This window comes from Anabrus simplex, chromosome 1, assembly GCF_040414725.1.
Source record: "Anabrus simplex isolate iqAnaSimp1 chromosome 1, ASM4041472v1, whole genome shotgun sequence".
Taxonomy (NCBI): domain Eukaryota; kingdom Metazoa; phylum Arthropoda; class Insecta; order Orthoptera; family Tettigoniidae; genus Anabrus; species Anabrus simplex.
In genome coordinates, this window is record NC_090265.1 from 1,370,089,292 (window position 1) to 1,370,112,622 (window position 23,331).

Genomic DNA, 23,331 nt, shown 5'->3' on the forward strand with positions numbered 1-23,331 from the left:
CCTGTAATTTTCAGCTTTATGTCTATCACCCTTTCCTTTATACGCAGGGGATACTATACCAACTCTCCATTCATCTGGTACAGTATAGCTCCTCCGACCAAACAATAATCAAATAAGTACTTCAGATATGGTACTATATCCCAACCCATTGTCTTTAGTATATCCCCAGAAATCTGATCAATTCCAGCCGCTTTTCTAGTTTTCAACTTTTGTATCTTATTGTAAATGTCATTGTTATCATATGTAAATTTTATTACTTCTTTGGCCTTAGTCTCCTCCTCTATCTCGACATCATCCTTGTAACCAAAAATCTTTACATACTGCTGACTGAATACTTCTGCCTTTTGAAGATCCTCACATACACACTCCCCTTGTTCATTAATTATTCCTGGAATGTCCTGCTTGGAACCTGTTTCTGCCTTAAAATACCTATACATACCCTTCCATTTTTTACTATTATTTTTATTACTGACAATTATGCTTGCCATCATGTTCTCCTTAGCTGCCTTCTTTGCTAGATTCAATTCTCAAGTAAGTTCCTTCAATTTCTTCCTACTTCCACAGCCATTTCTAACTCTATTTCTTTCCAGTCTGCACCTCCTTCTTAGTCTCTTTATTTCTCTATTATAATAAGGTGGGTCTTTACCATTCCTTACCACCCTTAATGGTACAAACCTGTTTTTGCATTCCTCAACAATTTCTTAAAACCCATCCCAGAGTCTCCTTACATTTTTATTTACCGTTTTCCACCGATCATAGTTACTTTTTAGAAACTGCCTCATGCCTGCTTTAACAGCCATATGGTACTGCCTAACAGTCCTACTTTTAAGACCTTCCTTTCTATCACATTTATTTTGAACTACGACAAAAACAGCTTCATGATCACTAATACCATCTATTACTTCAGTTTCCCTACAGAGCTCATCTGGTTTTATCAGCACGACATCCAGGATATTTTTCCCTCTGGTTGGTTCCATCATTTTCAGAATCAGCTGTCCTTCCCATATTAACTTATTTGCCATTTGTTGGTCATGCTTCCTGTCGTTCGCATTTCCTTCCCAATTTACATCTGGCAAATTCAGATCTCCCGCTACAATCACATTTCTTTCCATATCGCTTCCCACATAGCTGACTATCCTATCAAATAATTCCGAATCCGCGTCAGTGCTACCCTTTCCCGATCTGTACACTCCAAATATATCAAGTTGCCTATTATCTTTAGAAATGAGCCTTACACCTAGAATTTCATGTGTCTCATCTTTAACTTTTTCGTAGCTTACAAATTCTTCTTTCATCAGAATGAACACCCCCCCCCCTCCCACCATTCCTATCCTATCTCTACGATACACACTCCAGTGTCTTGAGAAAATGTCTGCATCCATTATATCATTTCTCAGCCATGATTCAACTCCTGTTACAATATCTAGTAAATATATATCTATTAAATTACTTAATTCTATTCCTTTCTTTACAATACGTCTACAGTTCAACACTAACAATTTTATGTCATCCCTACTTGATTTCCAGTTCTTTGTTTCCTTATCATCGCTCCCTAGGCCAGCCCGTTTCCCTGAATGTACCTCCCTATTACCCTTCCAAACAAATTCCCTAACTTATACGTACCACTGCGGTTTAAATGAAGGCCATCCGAGCGCAGATCCCTATTTCCTACCCACCCATTAGGATCTAGAAATTTCACTCCCAGTTTCCCACATACCCACTCCATAGTCTCATTTAAATCCCCAATCACCCTCCAGTCAGTATCCCTCCTACACAGTATTCCACTAATAACAATCTCCGCTTTCTTAAACTTCACCCGTGCTGCATTTACCAGATCCCACACATCTCCAACTATGTTGGTACTTATATCAGCTTGCCTTACGTTGTTGGTACCAACGTGAAACACTACCACCTTATCCTTCCCCTCCTCCCTCTCTTCTACTTTCCTCAACATCTGCCTCAACCTAATTCCTGGATAACATTCTACCCTGATTCCCTTTCCTCCACACACTTTCCCCACGTGTTTAACGATGGAATCCCACATGACCAGAGCCTCAACCCTACCCACCTCATTTGATCCCCTCCCCTTCTGGTCAGCCCTACAGGTAATTCAAATACGCTCACAATAACATAAGAACACGAGTGTCTCGCAGTCAAAAATACTTACAATGGGGCTTGGAGGTCATATGTTATAAGGAATAGGACAAAACTGACAAACGAACTCTACCTGAAGATACTCTACAAAGGTGCCCTTCCGCTGAATCCTGGAAAACTTGGAGATTTGAAACAACTGTATGTTGTGATGAAGGCTAGCAGTGTGTTATTTTACAAATCACATGAAATGCATGTTGCCGGAGGTTCTGAAGTTGACAATGATATTGAAGTTGATCTGTCAGATAATACCAGCGGTGAAGACTAATAGAGATGAATGGCAGGTGAAATAGGAACTAAAAGGAACCTACTGTATCTATTGAAAACTAGAATATGACGGTTCATTTATTTCAATGTGCTATAAGAATTGATTCAGTGTTTTATTTGGATACTTAGGTGTTATATTATAGTTAAGAGTAATACAAAAATGAGTTGCCTTATACGGTCGTTTATGTGCATATTACTGTTTTGAATTTATAGAAAAAATACCCTTCTCAACGTGAACGTCCCAAAAAACGCACAATAACTTGAAAAGTTTTCTTGAAGAACTAAATCTAATACAAAGAATACATTGATAAAGCATGAAGCAATGTAAACCTATAATTTCAGTGTTATATTCCTTTAAGGAATTAACGTGTAGTGCTTTTTCACTCTCCTAAGAAAGTGTTTGTATTGACAAGGGTTGTTTTTCCTATCACCCTTTCAATGTCGCTGCTGTAGAATCCTGGAGCTGACGTTGGCATGGTTTTTATTTCTTTCCGCTAGTTGCTTTACGTTGCACCGACACAGATAGGTCTTATGGCGACGATGAGACAGGAAAGGCCTAGGAATGAGAAGGAAGCGGCCGTGGCCTTAATTAAGGTACAGCCCCAGCATTTGCCTAGTGTGAAAATGGAAAACCACGGAAAACCATTTTCAGGGCTGCCGACAGTGGGGTTCGAACCCACTATTTCCCGGATGCGAGCGTTCGTTTCTTTATTCGATTCCTACAGTAGGGGTAGTGTGGTTCCAATATCTTCATAACGGTTGGTTTTAGGGCCTGAAAACATGTTTTCTGCTCCCGTTGGGCTTACCGAGTTTTGTTCTTTGCGTCAAAGGGCTTAAAATGAGCTTTGTCTCGTCCTTGTACGACGAATTCGATTTCGCCTATATTAGCCTATTATTTTTATATTTTTGTATCTCCCGCCGTCACCACCCCTCGATTTGTTTTGAAAATAAAATACAGCCCATGTTACGCACTGGCAATATAGCTTTCTATATGTGAAGTAATTTTTAAAATCGGTTCAGTAGTTTTGGAGTCTCTCCGTTACAAATATACACATTTTTCCTCTTTCCTGATTCCGTCTGTCATTCATAACGATATTGAGAAAACGGGAAGGTTTCAACAACTGAAATTGTTATCAGTTACAGAATGTTGTGTCTAATTCACAAGAAAATATACAATGAACCTCTCACGACCACGACTTTTGTACCTTTTTGAAGAAAAACACGTTTCTGTCAACAGAGTTATTGTCTCATTACCGTGATGACATAATTATCTATCGGAATTAGTTCCAACTACGTACATCCTGAATTCCGTTGCCTTCCAACTGGTACCAGATATGGGTTACAAGAGCAATGCTGACCATCACACTGTTTAGTGAAAAATGCTATATTTAAACAAACAATTAATAAATTTTCCATTCAGGGGCCTGAAAACACATTATCTCCATCGATAAGCACGAAAGTATACGGTGTGTCTGTGGCCACAGTCGTAAGGTATGAACTCTAAATGACCTGACAGCGTGGAGAGAAAGGGGACAACTGTTGGGCATACAAACATGAGACAAAAGGCCTTCCGCTGAGTTTGAGGAATAACATCTTAACGAATGGAGTTCTTGGATGCTACATTGTAGGTGTTTATATGGTAGAGAGATGATTTGGCTGAGATGGAATTTCATATGCTAGATTCTTTCTCGACAAAATGCCTCTCATTCAACGAGAGGAGATTGTCATTTTGTTACACATAGTAACATTAACATCATTTATTGGCGTAAGACTGAACCAAGTCTACCTTTCGCTTTGCAGTTTTCGCGCAATGAATGCGATAAAAGTCAACAATCGCTGATATTTCTCATTCAGTACAATGAAGGTGTCATCGTAAGGCAATCTAATGGCATTAGACTGAACCAAGCCCTGCTGCCCATTTTGGTCTTCGCATTACAGTATATTTGTATTCTGTGCATTTCAGTATTTGTGTAGTAGACATCGTCTCCATTTTCTGGCACTATAGTGGCTGATTTAATGAGAGAATTATAATCTGATGATTATTTACAGGGAAATTATGTTAATTCATTTTTTCCCGATATTACCTCCAGAGAAACAAAAAATGCTTTTACTTTTCATTGGAACTTGGCGCTTTGAACTTAGTTCAACCGGCTATACGTCCACACATACATATAATAATTAGAAGAAATGTCAAAACATTGATTATATAACGGATTTTACACGTAATTTTAATGATGAAAACGAAGTATTAGATTTTTTAACTATAGTTAATATTACTGTTGTTGTCACGACAGAAAGATTTTATATTTAGGTTGATCCTGACTCCTATACCAATGTTTATCACGGAGTACATCATTTACCAAACACAATCGATTGTGGAGTTTACGCCGTCCCTTATGCTGTATCCGCCACTTCATCAGAAATCCTGAGGGAGACATTGACGTCCATGAAGGTATAACTTTAAACTTGAAAGGATTTTCGTTCGTCAAAGGCTGTATGAATTTCGTGTGTTATATCAACAAATATTTAAATGAACCGACCATAGAACGTACTAAAACTCCACGAGGAAGATGAAAAAAACAAAGAGTAAACCAAGGCAAAAGTGGCAAAGATAAAATACGCCTTTACAGAAGCTAAAATGGTACGTTCCGCGAAAGATGAATGGAGACAAGTTAAGTTACAGGAATGAGAGTAATTCACAGACCCCTATGTCTAACATAAGAGTTAGAGAAAAGAACAAGTCGTGTTCAAGACGAGGTAACTGTCTATATCTCCATGCGCCAATGTAAACAGGATGCGATGATATTACCAGCTAGCCGGCGCAAGCTCTCTGCGGTTCAGGCTAAGAAGTGAGCGAGTCCAGCGGTTCACAAGCTGAAATATTTACCCCACATTAGAGAGGAACCTAGAACATCTGTGCTCAGTTCAGTGTGGTTAGGTGTTCCTTGAACATGTATATTCTACGTCAAGTCAAGAGTAAAATAAAAAATTGAATGCATTGTTGGGAAGAGTGAAGTATAGGATTGATTTTATGTTGTTATTGATGACAGAATTTGTGCAATCGAAAATAAGACAATACCTCTTGAGAAGCTCAAATACCAGCCCAGTAGCATGGCATTATCGCACTCGTTCTGCTTCGAGTCAGGTGAGTGCTTCATACAGTCGAGTTATTCCTCTCTATAAAATATAATACAACAGAGGTTTATGTTAAAATATGTGCCTTGTACCTACGCCCTTTCAATGTTGTGTGAGGTACAGGCTTTAAAATGGTAGCTCAAGAATTAATGTAGGAAATGACCTTGGTAAAATAAATGTGTGCGAGTTATTACCGCACTGCAAGACCGTTTTCCGGCGAAGTAATGAAGTGGCCGATGATATTCGTCGCTCTGTATTACTGGACGTTCGTGGCGCAATGCAGTGTTACTCTTACGCTGCAACTACAGACATGTGGACGGATGATTGCAGAAATAATTTTATTTCCTTTACGGTTCACTACTTTGATGAGTGTGCAGGAAAAGTAGGGTTCTTTTAACCTGCCTCTTCACCAATACTTCAATGTCTGGTGAAAACACTATGAAAGAATTTACCACCCCATGCGGTGCGTTAGGAGTTCTGTTTGTAACAGATCAAGGTGTGAATATTATGAATACCTTAACGGTTCATAAAGGATTTACGCGAATATCTTGTGTAGAGAACACATTAAGTACAGTTCTGAGGCAAACATTCCAAGATGATTTCCTTAATTCTCAGGAGGAGGACGTACAGTACATTGCATAATTAAGGAAACACAGAAAGTTGTGGTCTATTTCAATCGTGCAGGCTTAGTTAATTGTGTCGAGCGTACTCTGTATCAGGATGTAGAAACAAGATGGAATCATCATCATCATCATCATCTGTTTACCCTCCAGGTTCGGTTTTTCCCTCGGACTTAGCGAGGGATCCCACCTCTACCGCCTCAAGGGCAGTGTCCTGGAGCTTCAGACTCTGGGTCGGGGGATACAACTGGGGAGTATGACCAGTACCTCGCCCAGGCGGCCTCACCTGCTATGCTGAACAGGGGCCTTGTGGAGGGATGGGAAGATTGGAAGGGAGAGGCAAGGAAGAGGGAAGGAAGCGGCCGTGGCCTTAAGTTAGGTACCATCCCGGCATTCGCCTGGAGGAGAAGTGGAAAACCACGGAAAACCACTTCCAGGATGGCTGAGGTGGGAATCGAACCCACCGCTACTCAGTTGACCTCCCGAGGCTGAGTGGACCCCGTTCCAGCCCTCGTACCACTTTTCAAATTTCGTGGCAGAGCCGGGAATCGAACCCGGGCCTCCGGGGGTGGCAGTTAATCACGCTAACCACTACACCACAGAGGCGGACAACAAGATGGAATACTAAGTTGATAATGCTAAAATCTGTACATAACCAGTATGGTAAAAAGATTGAGATCCTGTCGACTGCAACTGCAGGTAAAAAGAATAAAATAGTAAATGTGAGAAATAAACTGAAAGCAATCAGTAATAATAATGGCGTATGGCCTCCTGAGAGGACTGGTGCAGGTCTTTTTCTAGTAGACGGCCTATTACGCGACCTGCATGTCTGTGAAGATGAGGACCCTACCTAGGATGATTTCTAATGTTGAATACGCCATACACACCCAGCCTCCGAGCTATTGGAATTAACCAATTAAGGTTAAAATCCCCGACCCAGCCTGGAATCGAACCCGGGACCCTCTGAACCGAGGGCCAGTACGCTGACCATCTAGTCAACGAGTCGGACAGAGCAATCAGTAAATAACTCTTAAGTGACTTGATTTACTCCCTAGCAACTTTCAAAGAAATCTCGGGCAATTTGGAAGGAATCAGCAGTCCAACAATAGAGAATGTGCTTCTTTTGTTCCATCATCTAGTACCGGGAAATGAACCTGGGCGCGGATGTGGAACTAGAACGCTATCCTAAGCTTACGGCCGTGGTCAGTCTTGATTACTACAACTATATTATTTACATAACAATGGCGAATATCTCTTGCGTTTAACTCAGAAGGGAAAGGTCTAAATTGTTAGTGAACGCAGCACGCCAGTAATCGGCCACTCAGTTTGGCCAGTACGCCAGCCCTAGCAAGCCCAGCCTGCAAAGGAAAGCAAGCTGTGTTGGCCGTGCTGTCGCACGATGCAAAGCCTTGCTTAGCTGGCAGACACATGCACGAGCCCAGCCGAGCCTGAGACCGTTTACTGCTCGTCTCTAATAAGAATGTCAGAAGACGCGGAGTAAATGAGTCAGGTTAAGTTAACCATATGGGGTCCAGCTCCATGGCTAAATGGTTAGCGTGTTGGCCTTTGGTCACAGGGGTCCCGAGTTCCATTCCCGGCAGGGTTGGGAATTTTAACCACCGTTGTTTAATTTGAAGGTGCTGGGTGTATCTGTTGTTTTCATAATCATTTCATCCTCAGCATGGCGCGCAGGTCGCCTACGGCGTCAAATTGAAAGACCTGCACCTAGCGAGCCGAAGATTTCCTCGGACACACCAGGCACTAAAAGCCATATGCCATTTCATTTCAACCATATGGCTCCATTTTACGCCCTTTCAGCAGTAAGTCAGCTACTTATAATGAGCAAGAAATCAGCTTTCGCTATAACAACTATGTCAGGCTGAGTAGCTCAGACGCTAGAACACTAAACTTCGGAACCCAACTTGCCAGATTCGATCCTGGCTCAGTTCAGTAGTATTTGAAGGTGCTCAAATGCATCAGATATACGCACATAAAAGAACTCATGCGGGACAAAATTCTGGAATCCCTGCGTCTCAGGAAACCTTAGAAGTAGTTAATGGGGCGTCAAATCAATAACATTATTATTAAACCAGCTACTTCGTTATAAACTATTTAATAAGGATAACGCATTGTCATTCCTGTCCGTTCTTCTTCTTAATCTGGTTATCCTCCAGGGTCGGCTTTTCCCTCGGACTCGACGAGGGATCCCACCTCTACCGCATCAAGGGCAGTGTCCTGGAGCTTCAAACTCTGGATCGGAGGTACAACTGGGAAGGATGACCAGTGCCTTGCCCGGGCGGCCTTATGCTGAACAGGGGCCTTGCGGGGGAAGATTGGAAGGGATAGACAAGGAAGAGAGAAGGAAGCGGCCGTGGCTTTGAATTAGGCACCAGTACGGCATTTGCCTGAAGGAGAAGTGGGAAAACAAAGAAAACCACTTCCAGGATGGCTGAGGTAGGAATCGAACCCGCCTCTCCTCAGTTGACCTTCCGAGGCTGGTTGGACCCCGTTCGCCCTCGTACCACTTTTCAAATTTCGTGGCAGTGCCGGGAATCGAACCCGAGCGTCCGGGGGTGGCAGCTAATCACACTAACCACTACACCACAGAGGCGGATTCCTGTCCCAAAGTGGAAAATAAATTATTTTTCCTCTCCTTTAAAATAAAACATACTTGCATTAACTGTAGGGGCTGCCTGGCCAAGGCGGTAAAGGCGTGCTCGGATCGCCCGGAAGGACGTGGGTTCGAATCCCCGTCAGGAAGTCGTAAAATTTAGGAAACGAGATTTCCACTTCCGGAGGTGCATATGGCCCTGAGGTTCACTCAGCCTACACCAAAAATGAGTACCAGGTTAACTCCTGGGGGCAAAGGCGGCCGGGCGTGGAGGTAACCACTGTAACCCATCACGTGCCGCGGTTAACAATGGTGGAAGCCTTTACCTTCCACTCCTCCAAGGGCCTTCATAGCCTGTACGGAGGTGTCTTTGTCTTTGTCTTTGCATTAACTGTATCGATATCGCACCAGTGGTTGATAGCCTGGTAGGACGCCGCTGTAATCATCTGATTCATTCTTCCTTCCCCCCAACGCACATACGACGCATAAAGGACAGGTCCGTCCAGTCTACGTGATAGTACACCGAGTTAATGGCAAGTGGATTACAAAGTTGACATATTACAGCACATCTAATACAATTCGTTCATCAGGGTTCCTTTACTTGGTAATATGAATGGCATCACATGCTAAGAATCGTCTTTCTTCAAGTACCCAACGACATCGATCGGATGGGAACCCACAGGCTTACTTACTTACTTACTTACTTACTTACTTACTTACTTACTTATTTACTTACTTACTGGTCGGCGCTACAGTCCTTGTAGGTCCTTGGCCTCCTTTATCACCTGCCTCCATTCATCTCGGTTCTCAGCTTTTCTTCTCCAACGTTTAACTCCTAACATTCTAAGGTCAATCCATCTTTTCCTGGGCCTTCCTCTCCTCCTCCTTCCATCAAGTTTTCCTATAAACACTGCCGAGCTGAGTGGCTCAGACGGTTAAGGCGCTGGCCTTCTAACCTCAACTTGGCAGGTTCGATCCTGGCTCAGTCCGGTGGTATTTGAAGGTGCTCAAATACGACAGCCCCGTGTCGGTAGATTTACTGGCACGTAAAAGAACTCCTGTGGGACTAAGTTCCGGCACATCGGCGTCCCCGAAGACCTTAAAAAGTAGTTAGTGGGACGTAAAGCAAATAACATTATTATTATTATTCCTATGTCTTAACATTCCACGCTGCTAATATAATATCCTTTTTCCTTCTCTTTAGCCGTTTTTCTCGCCGGTTCGTCACCAAGTTTTCCGTCCTGCTTTATTCATTCTTAAGGTATCCGTAACAGCTGTTTTTTTACGAGGTAGGGGAGTTAACCCTACGCTCAACCTCCAACCTGAAGGACCAGGGTATCACTCTTAGTCTGGATCATCACCTTAGACCTGCCTGGCTTGGGTGGCCCTACCAGGAGCAGATGCTCCCGCCGGCATAGCTCCAAGGATCATTTGACCACGCAAGCCTCCAATAAACACCCGGCAAAATATATTTTGCCTTCGTCAAGGTGGCGATACATTCGGGAGGACAGGCTTACATACAGGAAGTTATTACGAAAACAAACATTTAATGTTGGACTATGAAAACCAGTTAGGAGCCACAGAGCCACGGCAGTGGCCTATAATAAAATTGGCTCTGTAACAACACAAAAGACGACAGCGTCTTCTTCTTCTTCTTCTCCTCATTCTTCTTATTTTCTGTCCTATTCTTAGTAATTTGAAGTTGGCAATGATGTAAATTAAGTCTAATTTACGGCTGAATGGCTTTCCTGACACCAACCGTGTGTGGAGGGATGGATTCACTGTTGCGTGTTTTTATGATGTGTGTATGTTGTCTATAAATGAAGATGAATATTAACTTGATCAAAAAATACGTACATCCCGAGCTGGAGCAAATAAACAAACGTGGCTAAAATCCCTATCCCAGTCATAATCGAACCCGGTACCCTCTGAACCGAATGCTACTGCGCTGACCATTGAGCCAAAGAGCCAAACAGTTCAAAAGCAAACAGCTATACAGTAGAGTCTCGATTATCCGACCTAAACGGGACCTGGAGTACGTCGGATCATCGAAAATGTCGGATAATACAGAATAACTTCGAAAATGAACTGAAACAATCAGCAAGGCTATACTCTAGTACTAAAACAATGACATGTTTTACGGTACTCTGTTTATTGAATTATCAATTCAATTGTACAGTACATTCAGTATTGAACGAAAACATTCCAGATGTCTTACGAAAGGAAACTTTTCTCCACAGATATTAAGCTGCCTAATGCCGTACCTTTTTTTCCACCGATCAAGCCACCCAGCACTGGCAGGAAAATTAGGGCCCCCTTCATTAAACCCCTTCTGGAAATACGCAGCCTTTTCCTGTAGAATGGGGCCAGATATTGGCAGGTCCTTCTCCCGGTGTTGAGATAACCAAATAAATAGTGCTTCACTTACTTTTTCGGACTCACATTTTTCATTTTTTCTCTGCTCTCGTAGAGCACCACTTTTAAATTTCTTCCCTCTGTTTTTCCCAGTCTGCCACAGTAACACATCCAACATCCATAATCTGGAGCCACATTTTGAAGAATTTCCCCTTTGTTCAGTCTCTTTAATGCAGTCGTCTTCTATAGAAACAATCACTTTCTTCCATTTACTCGCTATACTCACAGAGGATATGAAAACTAGAACATCCGCACCCAACCAATACTACAATGAACAATGACTGAAGACTCACTGCACCTGTCCTTGAGGAAAAAACTGTCCTACCGCCAGCGGTCAGGCCAGTGCTTGTCACATAGTTGCACCCTCCACAGCGGGTGTGCCTGAATTTAGGCTCCACCAAAAGTTCAAATTAAGTCTACCAGTGTCGGATAACACGGAATGTCGGATAAGCGAAGGTCGGATGAGCGAGACTCTACTGTATATCCTTTATTCTGACAGTACTTCCTGTCTTTTTGTGTCGTGTAGATGAGTATGAAGTTGGCAAGTTTCATGAAGCACTGAGCGACATCGTAGTTATGGTCAACATCAAGGCTAGTGCTAATATGCGATTTCACTGCGAGAGCTGGAAATACAACAAAGCATATAATGTGACGGGTAATTGAGGGGAAGGGAAGGTACGGAATATAATAGAAATGGGCACTAGTTACTGGACTTCTGTGCTAGTATGGCATTATATGCTATGAATACATTCTTCATGCATAAGACCTATCTGTATCGGTGTGACGAAAAGCAAGATGTGAAGAAAAACCAGTACTAAAGAATCTTAGAGAAAGGTAGGGAAAAACGAAATGATTACTGTTTCCGATAAATCATGTGAAATCATAGTAGATCCCAAGGAATCAGTGGACAGGTGAAAGGAATATTTTTAAAATCTTCTCAACGTAGATGAAATTCTTTCTGGTGACTTCGCAAACAACCGAGCTTATGGGAATGAGGAAAATCATGTTTGTGAAATTATGCTTGAGGAAGTGGATGGGAAGGTAAATAAACTCAGTTTTCGTAAAGCTGAAGGAATAGATGTAATTCGACATAAAATGGCGAAATACAGTTGGAAGGCAGGGATAATAGCTTCGTAGAGTTATAGGTTTAGCAAGGATGTTAGTGAGGTTCTTTGCGATTGGACAAAAGCACTAATTGTACCTGCCTAAAATCAAGGGAACAGGAAGGATTGCACCGAATACCGAGGTCCTTCAATAATCAGTATACCAGACAAGGTGTTCACATACTCTTTGGAAGGGTGTATGCGAGAAACGATTGGGACTATGTTGGATGAAAACCAGTGTGGTTTTCAGGCAACAGATGGGCTGCCAGGATCATATTTTCGGCCTGCGCCAGGGGTAATTGAAGAATGCTACGAGCGGAATCGTGTGTTATGTTCGCCGAGTTGTTTCCAGTAAGTCAGTTGTGTGTCAAATAGAAGTGGAACACCTTTAACCCCTTAGGTCCGGAGCAAGCTTAAAATATGTTGAGATCCTTAAATTATATGAAGCAGGATTCTACCCTACTTACATATAGTCCTAGTGAGAATCTCTCCTTGAACGGGTTAGGGACGATCGGTGGATTGTATAGCCTGATCACAAGGAGGTCCATGACTTAGAATATGTCCACAATGCCCACACCTATTGCATAGCAACTGTTATCCCAATTCCAGGACCACTTACTAGACCACTCAGGCGTGGACTGCGGTTACAGTAAACCACACCACGGACTATGATGATGATGATGATAATAATAATAATAATAATAATAATAATAATAATAATAATAATAATAATAATAATAATAATAATAATAATAATAATGCATTTGCAGGAGACACATTTGCACGCATATATTATGTGTATCTATTTGGTGGCTTTTACAACTTAGTGAATATGTGCGGTCGATTCCAACCACTCTGCATTCGCGTAGTGCTCTGAGCTCTGCCGCATTACATATTAATGTTATGTTTTCAGTTAATATTACGAGATGCATATAATATTTTATGACTACTTTGAAACAATAACATGAATTATAAATCTGTAGAAAATGAGTTTTATGTATATTCTCTGTGGTAGTGGTAGTATTAGGGGTGAGCACAGCTAATGGATTGTGACGTAATATAAGATTCAAATAGGCAGAATCCAGATAATTATTATCTTAGCCCCATATTTTACAAAATGAGAAAGTAAGCAGTAATACTAATAATAACAAGAACGAATACGCAGAGTTCGGAAAGCGTGTACAAACCCAAAGGATTCAAAACTAAGATGTGAAAATAATCGAAAACCAGATCAATAATAAATAAATAACAAACCACTAGTAAGAGGACTGATATACTATCGTAACAATAAAAATCTCAATTAAAACTTGAGAAAAGTGTACAATATCAATAACTTGAACTTGCCACAAAACATGGATTAAAATAAAGTCATTTCAGATTAAAAGAGATACCCAAGTACAATTTCACAATTTAAGGCACCTAGAAATAAAAAGATCCCTATACTGGGGAACGAAAGGGAGAACACAGGCAGGAATGGGAATCGGATCCTCGCCGAGCAAAGTAAAAAGACAGAATATTTAGAAAAGTAGGCTATCACCACATAAATAAAGAGTATGTAATGCACTGACGGAGAATATTTCACTTAATGTTCCAACAGTCAGACATCGTGATGCTTCCATTAAAAAACTAGTTATATGGACTAATCAAACATAACATTCGCACCAAATGCACAAAGTTACGAGAACATAATGGCTCGAATAGCGAGAAGCGCCAGATCCAGATCCAGAAAGGTTCTGGGAAACTATGTCCCAACAAATAATAAAATGTCTTTCCTCGCCAAGTGTTTCCAAATAAGAGTCCTGGGTGCAGGATGATAATAAGGCGTGACCAGCACGCAGCACGGAGAGATGTTGAGCCCTCCACACACACCACTGCCAAGACTGGACTGAAGAAGGGACGGAAAATATCAGTATGGTTCTGAAGTCATAGGAAAATATTCGAAAAAGTCAGCAAAGAATGACGTATTCGTGACGTGACGATGACGTGATGATCGAAGAGACAGCGGCATTCGGCGTTTAGTACTTTGACAGGCAGCGGTGCGAGACGAGGTGTTGGTAGTATGACGGCGATGCAGAAAAGTCGACGACAAAGTTAAAAGAAATAGCATGTAGAGTTTGGGGGAAATGTTATGTCTCCGATAATTCTAAGATATTTCAATAAGCGAGATGGAAATAAAAGTGACATGTTCATAGATAATCATAACACATTTGGTCAAAAAATTGAACTAGCAATTTAAGTGGGAATGAGCGTTCGGTATGAGGTTACCATATTTTATTTTCCACAAACAGCCCAAAATCTGGCTTTGAGTTAATATTCTGCTGTTTAACAAATCTCTTAACCCAAGATACCTCATCGAACAAGTCTTCAATGTTTATTCTACACTCTGACTGTCCCAAATTAGTGTTAATTAGTTCTGCTGTTTTTTTAACTTCAGACCACTTAATTACGGTTTGGTGATTCCAGCAGAAGGATTCCACTTCATGAAAGATTCCTTCCCACAATTCAATATACACAATGCATCTTGAATAAAATGCAACGATTTCTTCTTTAAAGACAAAATCATTATACTTCCATTTCCTTCAAGTTCTCTAGAAAGCGCTTTAGCTCCATCTGGTATCAAGTAGTTCTCTTTCCTGTACACAGGTTTTGCTTCAGGTTTTTTAGTTCGCAGGTCACTTCTGTCGCAGTGATTCTTCTCCATCCTGAGAATTGCCTGATTAAATAAACGCATCTATCCATAAACAAACTACGAGTACACTTCTGCACATTCATTTTCGAATTAATTATTGTTGGGCATTGCTCTTGTGAGTAAAAGTAAGATTTATTTTCTTGAAACATCTGGATGATCCTTTCTAAGGCAGGCAGAAGAGAAAGAATGCTTGTGTTCCAATGATTTCTGAGGTTCTCTTATTTTACATCCACAAAATCACAAAAAGATTTCAACTCCGTGACACGCACTCTATTGAGCCGTTTCCTAACGGCCCATAAGAGAGAATCAGATATATATTTCCCATATTAAATAATTATACCGAGATGGATTTCAGTCAGGCATTTGAAAAGTAGCAGATTACGGAACAGTTGAGGCCGGAAGTCCATGGGGACATAAAGTCGCTGTATGTTGCGCGAAGCTTGCTTGCAACCGTGGGAAAAATTCAGCTTCACCAGGAGTTAGCTACATCTCGGCACGTGTAGAATTCGTTGGCCATGAGGAGCGTTCAGCCAATTAAGAAGCGACGGTGTGGCTAATATGAATTCTGGACTGCGCAGAATTAAAATCCCAGGCTTACCAACATGGATATCTATGTGTAGAATACATCGATATAGAGAAGTCAGTTCTGTTACTTGATGGGTTTCCACAGGTCTGAGAGTGAGAAATAATAAGGAATATGTTATAGCAATTGTCTGAGTCATTATTACGTCATCGAGAGGATGTCTGATGTTAATTTTAATCAATATAATAGTCATTGTGAGTAGCAAGCACGCTGATTGGTTGATTCTTTGAACATACGGGAATCCCCTAGCTACAACGGCGTTGGCTATGTTACTTAAGCGTCCCATTCCTCGGCAGCGTCCTTCTTATTGTGTCAGTTGCCGTGAAGTGATCATTGTTCTATACTGTATCCATCCTGGGCATGATGAACGGTTACAATACTGCTCTTTTATATGTGCGCGAATGTTGCCACGTGGGCAGACATCTAACAGTGGAAGCTTTCCGAACAAAAACAGTGCATTTATTTGTGAAGAGTGCTAAGTAAACTGGTGCAATGATAAATCGCCAATTGCACTATGTCGCGAATTCTTATACTAAAGTAATAGACGGTAATGTCAGCCGGAGACTGGTGATTGAAGGAGAGACGGTCATCCGCACTGTACTTTCGGGTCGATCGTGTATCGCGAAGGACTTTCGTAACGAACCGCGAGCCGCTCTAAATGACTATACCAAAACCCTAACAGTTTGTATAGTGAATCATACGTGTGTTTTTGCTGTTATATTAATGTTGGCTTAATTCACAGCTGACAAGGGTTTATTCGGCACGTGCACAGAAAGCGGTGAAGTGGCATTTACTAGAACTCTTGTGTGTTGCAGTGTACAGGAACTTACATTAAGAAGATGGCAGCGCCTTTAGAAGAAAGAAGATTGTTTCCAGGTGTTGAAAACGCGTTGAAGATGGAGTAGAACACCACCGGAGCGGGGATGTGAACCACTGCCCATGTCCAGGGATTTGCCAAAGATAAGTCGCATGTTTTTAAATTAAATGGCATGTTATATGAATTATGATTTAAACTAGTGAGGCTTAGTGTAGGGATTTTCTTTCATGTATTTTTTTTTTTTGCCTGACGGCATGTGTTCATTTTACATTTGTGATGCTGTAAATATGGATTGGAGGGGAGTGCATGATTTGTCTATTTTTCTTTTACTTTACGATTAGTTAGATGGTATACTGAGGGAGATGTTTGGATTTATTTTGTATTGTTGTGTAATATGCATGTCACCTAGCTTAAGGTTATTCCTATATTTTTGTATGTTAGAGATAGAAGGATTAGATTGCCAAGATCATTCACGTTCCGAGTTAAACACTTGTGGCGATGAGAGTAAATTATATTTTTCCATTTATAAAGATTGGTAACAGATAGGTTGCATGACGCATGTATTTCAGGAGCTGTGACGCGAGTGGAGCTGTATATGCAACGTTGACTAGAAAAGATTCTTCTAATGTGTGTTGAAAACTGTTTCATACAATGATTTGAGAGGGAATCGAACCTTGATTTATAATGAGAAAGGCTGATGAGATTGTAAGATATACAAGAGAATTTGATGCATGCTGATATATGAAGTTGACTATGCAGGCAGATGGCATGCCTGATGATGTGATAAGAATTGTACGAAGCGAGAATAGACCTGTGTTTGTATTCTGAAAGTTTATTGAGAATCAGAATTGACGGGGAATTAATGTCAGGCCAGTGAATATGTGTGTGTTGAATTTAATAGCACGCTGGCAAGAGGTACGATTGTGTATGTGAATCTCCAAGCTGATGATGAAATACGAGCTCGCGTTACAAGTTAGCTTATCTGCGGTGTTTATATAGACAATGCGAAGTGAGATGTCGTTTCCGCAATACAGTCTTGTCGGAACAGTGACCAGGTCCCCAGAGCAGTATTGAGATTTAACATTTATTTTCATCCCACTGCAAAGCAGGAAATATGTGACAGATGAAGGCACATTCCGGTGAGCAAATGCAGTAGAGGAACGCAATGTTGCCCGTTGCTTTCCACGTGTTTATTAAAGTATATTAGTTGTTTTCTCTTACAGGATGTTCATTTGTGCAATTTAAGGTTGTTTTGTATGTTGTCCTGCTGTTTAATGGGGAACAGCCCGAGTGCTGTGTGAATGTCAGTGTAGTATATAAGTTTTCCCCTACCTGATCCAATGTAAATATTTGAGAACTTTTAATTATGTTGTGATTACCTATATAAATAAAGTTGTAGGGGGTCCGCTGTCTGTAATTTCGTTTGTTTTGCCAATTTTTCAGATATTTATCCGTTTTGGGTCAACCAAAGACAGAATCGGTGGTTTTTACTTTTCGTGTCTGTTTGCTTGTCTGTTTGTCTGTTCCACAATCACGTCGAAACGGCTGGATAGATCTCAACCAAACTTCATATTTAGAGTATACTCATCTCGGGGAAGGTTCCGATATGCATATTATTTTAAAATCTTTGAATAGACGGGGGGTTTGTAGGAAAATCAGAACAGTTTCCTCCAGTTTCTCTTGTACTATTGATTTTCTGTAATCTCCGTGAACCGTACGTGAAACGTCTCTTCATTATAAACAAATTTCGTTATGTTAATAATTTACGTTACTCTTCACATGACGGAGAAATTTAATATTTTATGCGGGTATCATGCTCGGGATTGAGTGACCGACAGACCGACAACGAACCTACAGGTTACCATGGCAACATCTCTGACTGCTTGCCAGCAGGGAAGTAACGTATTGCCATTTTCCTCATCATACCTTTAAATGCATGGTTGTTCCTTGGGTAGAAGGAAAGAGAGGGCGTCAATCGGCCATTCTGCGCGATATTGGCGGAATATCGTTGGAATTTATAACCGTCCTCGAATAGCTTAAGTAATAACAACATTAGTCATCTTATCTGTTGACCTAAGAATGCCTGCCTGCGCCTAAATTTCTCCTCTGTTACCTCTTTCTTATATCCATAACTCACACCAGCATAATTTATTGAGGGGCATTTGATTTTCCAATACATTCACTTGGTATTTACATATTTGTCGTCATCCGGCTGTCCTCAGTTTTAATCCATTTTCTATTAATTTCAACTTTCTTTACTGAATTATTTTCTTCCTTAATTACACCGTATGTATGCGAGTGCTAATCCCGAAAGCTTGGCACTCTTTCCTTTGAGGAAATATTCTAAGCTATGCAAATGTATAACTTTCGGCCCTGGAAAATATCGAAATATGGATGCAATTTTAACGACGGTACACACCTTCGTTTCGGGATAATTGGTGGCTAATCTGTAAGTCTTATCACAAATCAGAAAGAACAATCGCGTTTCACTTTGGAGAGATCTACAACTTTGGTCCTATGACATTTTATCGTATTTCTATTCCCTATATGTTAAATAGAGCTGTATTTCTCGATTTCAAGTTAATTTTGTACTTTCACACGTATATGTTAACATTAATTTGGCACACTAATAGGAATGATAGAATCATGACATTCGGCACGCACATTGGCATGACCAGTGACAACGTGATAGCCAAATTTTATGATTCTATCTGCCACATGAGTATCACAAATATAAATTTGTATGCGAAAACTGTACAAAATTTCACACCCAATGTTTCTAACTCAATCTAACCCATAATAATATAGGAGATACGAGATGTCATGGGACCAACCATGTAGATCACTGAAAGAGGCGTCTGATGGTGAGGTCCGTTCGCAGATATATCGCAGAGTTTCAAAACAGTAACTCTCGAAATAAAGGTCTGCACTTCTAGAGTGTGTCTGTACATTGACTTGGCGACATTTCTGTACAGTTATCCGTTTCAAGTGTAATAATGACCATCTGCATATTTTTAGCTTTGGTGTCTGTTTTTCTGTTTGTCTGTCTGTTTGTCTTTAACTTGGAAACTACTGTATATATTTACACCAAAATTCATATTTAGAATCCAGCTGTCCTTAGGTAGGTTTCAAGACAAATATTGTTTCTAAATCCGTGAAATGACTGGGGGTTTATACGAAACCGAAACCGTGGTTTTGCACTCCCTCAAAATATACACAACCAAACTTAATTGAAATCTACCTGCCTTAACGGAAATTAATGTTTAATCCTTTTTTCTCATGTGCATCATTTCGGTAAGAGGATTTATAAGGGAGATTACATTAACCGGACTTAACCTAAGAACGGGCGCGTCTTGAGCGTATTTCTTACAACTTGAAAACTATTGAAGATATTTGAACCAAACTTTATATTTAGCATCCACCTTTCCAAAGGTAGATTTTAAAGGTCAATAACGTTTCCTGTTCCTGGAATGGACTGGCGGTTTATAGGGAACCGAAATGGTGAATTTACTCTTCCACAATATATACAGTACATGACCAACCTGACTGGAAATCGACCAAATTTGTTGGAAATCCATTTCTAAAACTTTTTTCATGTGTATTTTTTCGACAGAAAGATTAATAAGGGCGATAACATGATTGGTTGGTTTTGCAGGGTAAGTCCAGCATACATAGACCAAAAGGTGTTGTACGTGGAGCAGATTCCTTATCTATCTATATAAGTAAAATCCTAACGACTGTGCGCCTGTACATTGACTATTTTGGCGAAATGTTCGCACAGCTACGCGTTTAAGGGGTAATAATTACAACCGTCTGCATAATTTGTTGGATTCCTGAAAGTCCTGATTTTAACCCTCCTCGCCCAAAATCCACATTGCGGCATAATCTGCCAGACGAACAAGAAAATAGAAATTTGGCAAAATTATACGTTTTAGCCTATAAGGGATAGAACATTTCCAAGAGCTTCAAATTTTTCACTTTTTCCCCAAAGAATATCAAAATATGGAGGCAATTTTAATGATGGTGCAGATCTTCGCGAAGTCCTATCACATAAGGGAAGGCACAATCTCCGTTCAATTTGGGTGATCTACAACCTTGGTCTTATGACTTTTTGTTGTATCTGTATCCCTTTTACGTTTGATTTTTGTCTATTTCTCGATGTTAAGTAAATTTGGACTTTTCACATGCATAATTCATACTTTCAATCACTTAAAAGAAAGATAGAATCATCAAACCCTACACGAAAATTGGCCCACCCAGTAGCCATATGTGAGCCAAATGCTATGTACTGTATGTAACTGTCGCATAATTATCTGAAAACTATTGCAATGTGAGATAATCTTACAAACACTTTTCCCTGTTCAACGTTTCTAACTCAATCTGACCCAAGAATAGATGAGATATCATAGGACCAGCCATTTAGGCCACTAAATCCTGCGTCTTATGGTATAATCCTTTGTCGATATGACGTACATTTAGCAGCAGTTAATCTGTAAATGAAGGTCTGCAATATTGTAAACACGCATATACTTTCGTGTGTCGATCTATATCTATTCACTGATGTCGATTTGTAGCGATCAATAAAGGGTGTGTCTGCTATTGTAATCAGTACTTCCCACACCGACTTTGACTGGCAGTAGGAATGGGGTCCTTCTCCAACTCCTGTGTAACTGTCATTAGTAAGGAAGGCCTACCATTGTAATGATTAGTTCACTTCTCGATTTGACTTGCAGAAGGCAAGGGAGCATGCAGTTTTGTTTAAAACTCCCCTACCCGATTGTGTTTGGCAGTAGGCAAGGGTGCCCGCCATTATAAACAAATGTCCTCATCTAATATGTGACTGGCATTGGGCATAGTTGCCTGCTATTTTGATGGACACTCATCAACTTGGTGTGACTGGCAGTAAGCTAGCTGGCAGTAGGAAATTGGCCTGACATTATAATGATAACTGCACAACTCAATTTCGACTGATAGTAGGGTAATTGCCTTCCATTATAATAAAAACTCCTCAATTGTAAACTGTCTGGAAGTAGGAAATGGGGCTACCATTTTAACGAAAACTCCCGAAATCGGTTGTATCCGCGCAGTAGGCAATGGGGCCTGCAATTATAATGTAAACTTCCCAACTTGATTGTGAATGGCAGTAGGCAAGTGAGCCTGCCGTTTTATCACAAATCCGTAACAAGCACTTTACATTGGAAAGAACATATGGAGACCTTCCCATGCTCTTTCCCGGATAACGCTAAGAGACATACAATTTTAAAACAATCTTATTTACTGCATGTACAGTATTTACTTCGATATTCGAATACAATGTAGAATACCGTAGCGAAGCACGGATACATTTGCTAGTTGTAAATATAGCGTAGGGAAATGCCACTAGTATTTTTCGTAGTTCATATCATACACCATTGCGTCTTAATTTTCGTTTAATGGCAACTTTTGCGGCAACTTCCCTGAATTTCAATCCGTATTATTGTGATACTTAAAATCGTGCTACTCCATACGAATACGAACATGAACATTGGACAATAATGTGAATTTATTTTGAAGCTCACAAATATGTTAATGTTATGATTTTGAACTTTCATATAGTTGATTTGCCTAATTAACGCTTGTTGTCCATATTTATTTCAATTTTATTTCTTTGATAATTTCATTCGTCGTTTTATTTTTTGAATTTTTATTTTATTTAGAATGGTTCGTCGTTATTTTATGGAATAAACTTATCTTACCCCATATTATTGTTCCTCATTCGAGATAAACCTCCATTATTCCTGTCACATACTTATAGTTAAGTGATAAACTTCGACATTTAGACTTACCCTCGACAATCAGTCCACTTCTCTGCCCAAACCTGAGTTAGTCGGATGTTTAATCAGGAAATGGAGGCATCGTCCTAGAGGGTTATTACCTCTGGGTACGGTACAGTATATATGTGAAAGTACTTGAATATTTTCATCACAAGAGCTTCAACATGTATAGAATGAACATCCACTGCTGTTTGAAGACAATTGTGCACTATATGGGTAGCACAGCCTACCCCCTAAGGTTCTCTGTCAAATTAATTATTCAGCAAATGGTACACATTTTTTCCACCTCATCTTTTCACTCCCCCTAAATTTGTTTTGCAATTATCTGTGCATAAACCTATAACTTACTGCTCAAGTTAATACTTCTTAATGACAGGTACAGGGAGGTCGTTTAATATCCCCGAAGCTTCCCTTGGAAATGACGAAATGTCTAAACGTTTTACTTTCACTCCCTCTGAAGGTAAGAAATACCTCACTAACACAGGTATCGTCTTTATCTCCCGCATATTAGAGGTAACGTTGGACACGGTTACAAAAGAGGCTTCTTTTAAATCTTCCTTGACTTCGTCAACTGATAAACGAGCTAGAACTGCTCATATCACTGATTCACGTTTCGTACGTGCAAGACTAAATTTCGCGTCGAACAGTTGTGAAATTAGTTTCGAACTACAGTCAGCTGATTTAAGACTGAAATCATGAGAGTCTGTGTGGTGAGCAAAAGTTACCTCTTTAGCATCCATTGCAAGTACCTTGTTCCGAGGATCCGTGCTCTTGAAATACGAGATGATATTGTGTTTCGCACTCCGCACATGGTCTACGTTATCAGATCGACCTCCATGTGCCACAGAAAAACACTGCCACATTGTGAACACATAACACTGCTTTGTTGATTAAACAGTCTTTTCAAAAGCGGATATTCTTTTCGAAGCTCATCCGTAAACTTACAACTCCGTTTCGGCATTTTAGAAAGAAAGTAGAAACACTAGCAGAAGAGAAATACAGCATTTGCCAAATAACATAGAAGACAACAGACAATTGGCGATTTACTTGCCCCATTACATTGATTATGTTCTCCCGTAGCTAAACGACGTATATGGCGTAAAGAATTACTGCCTTCTTGATCATTA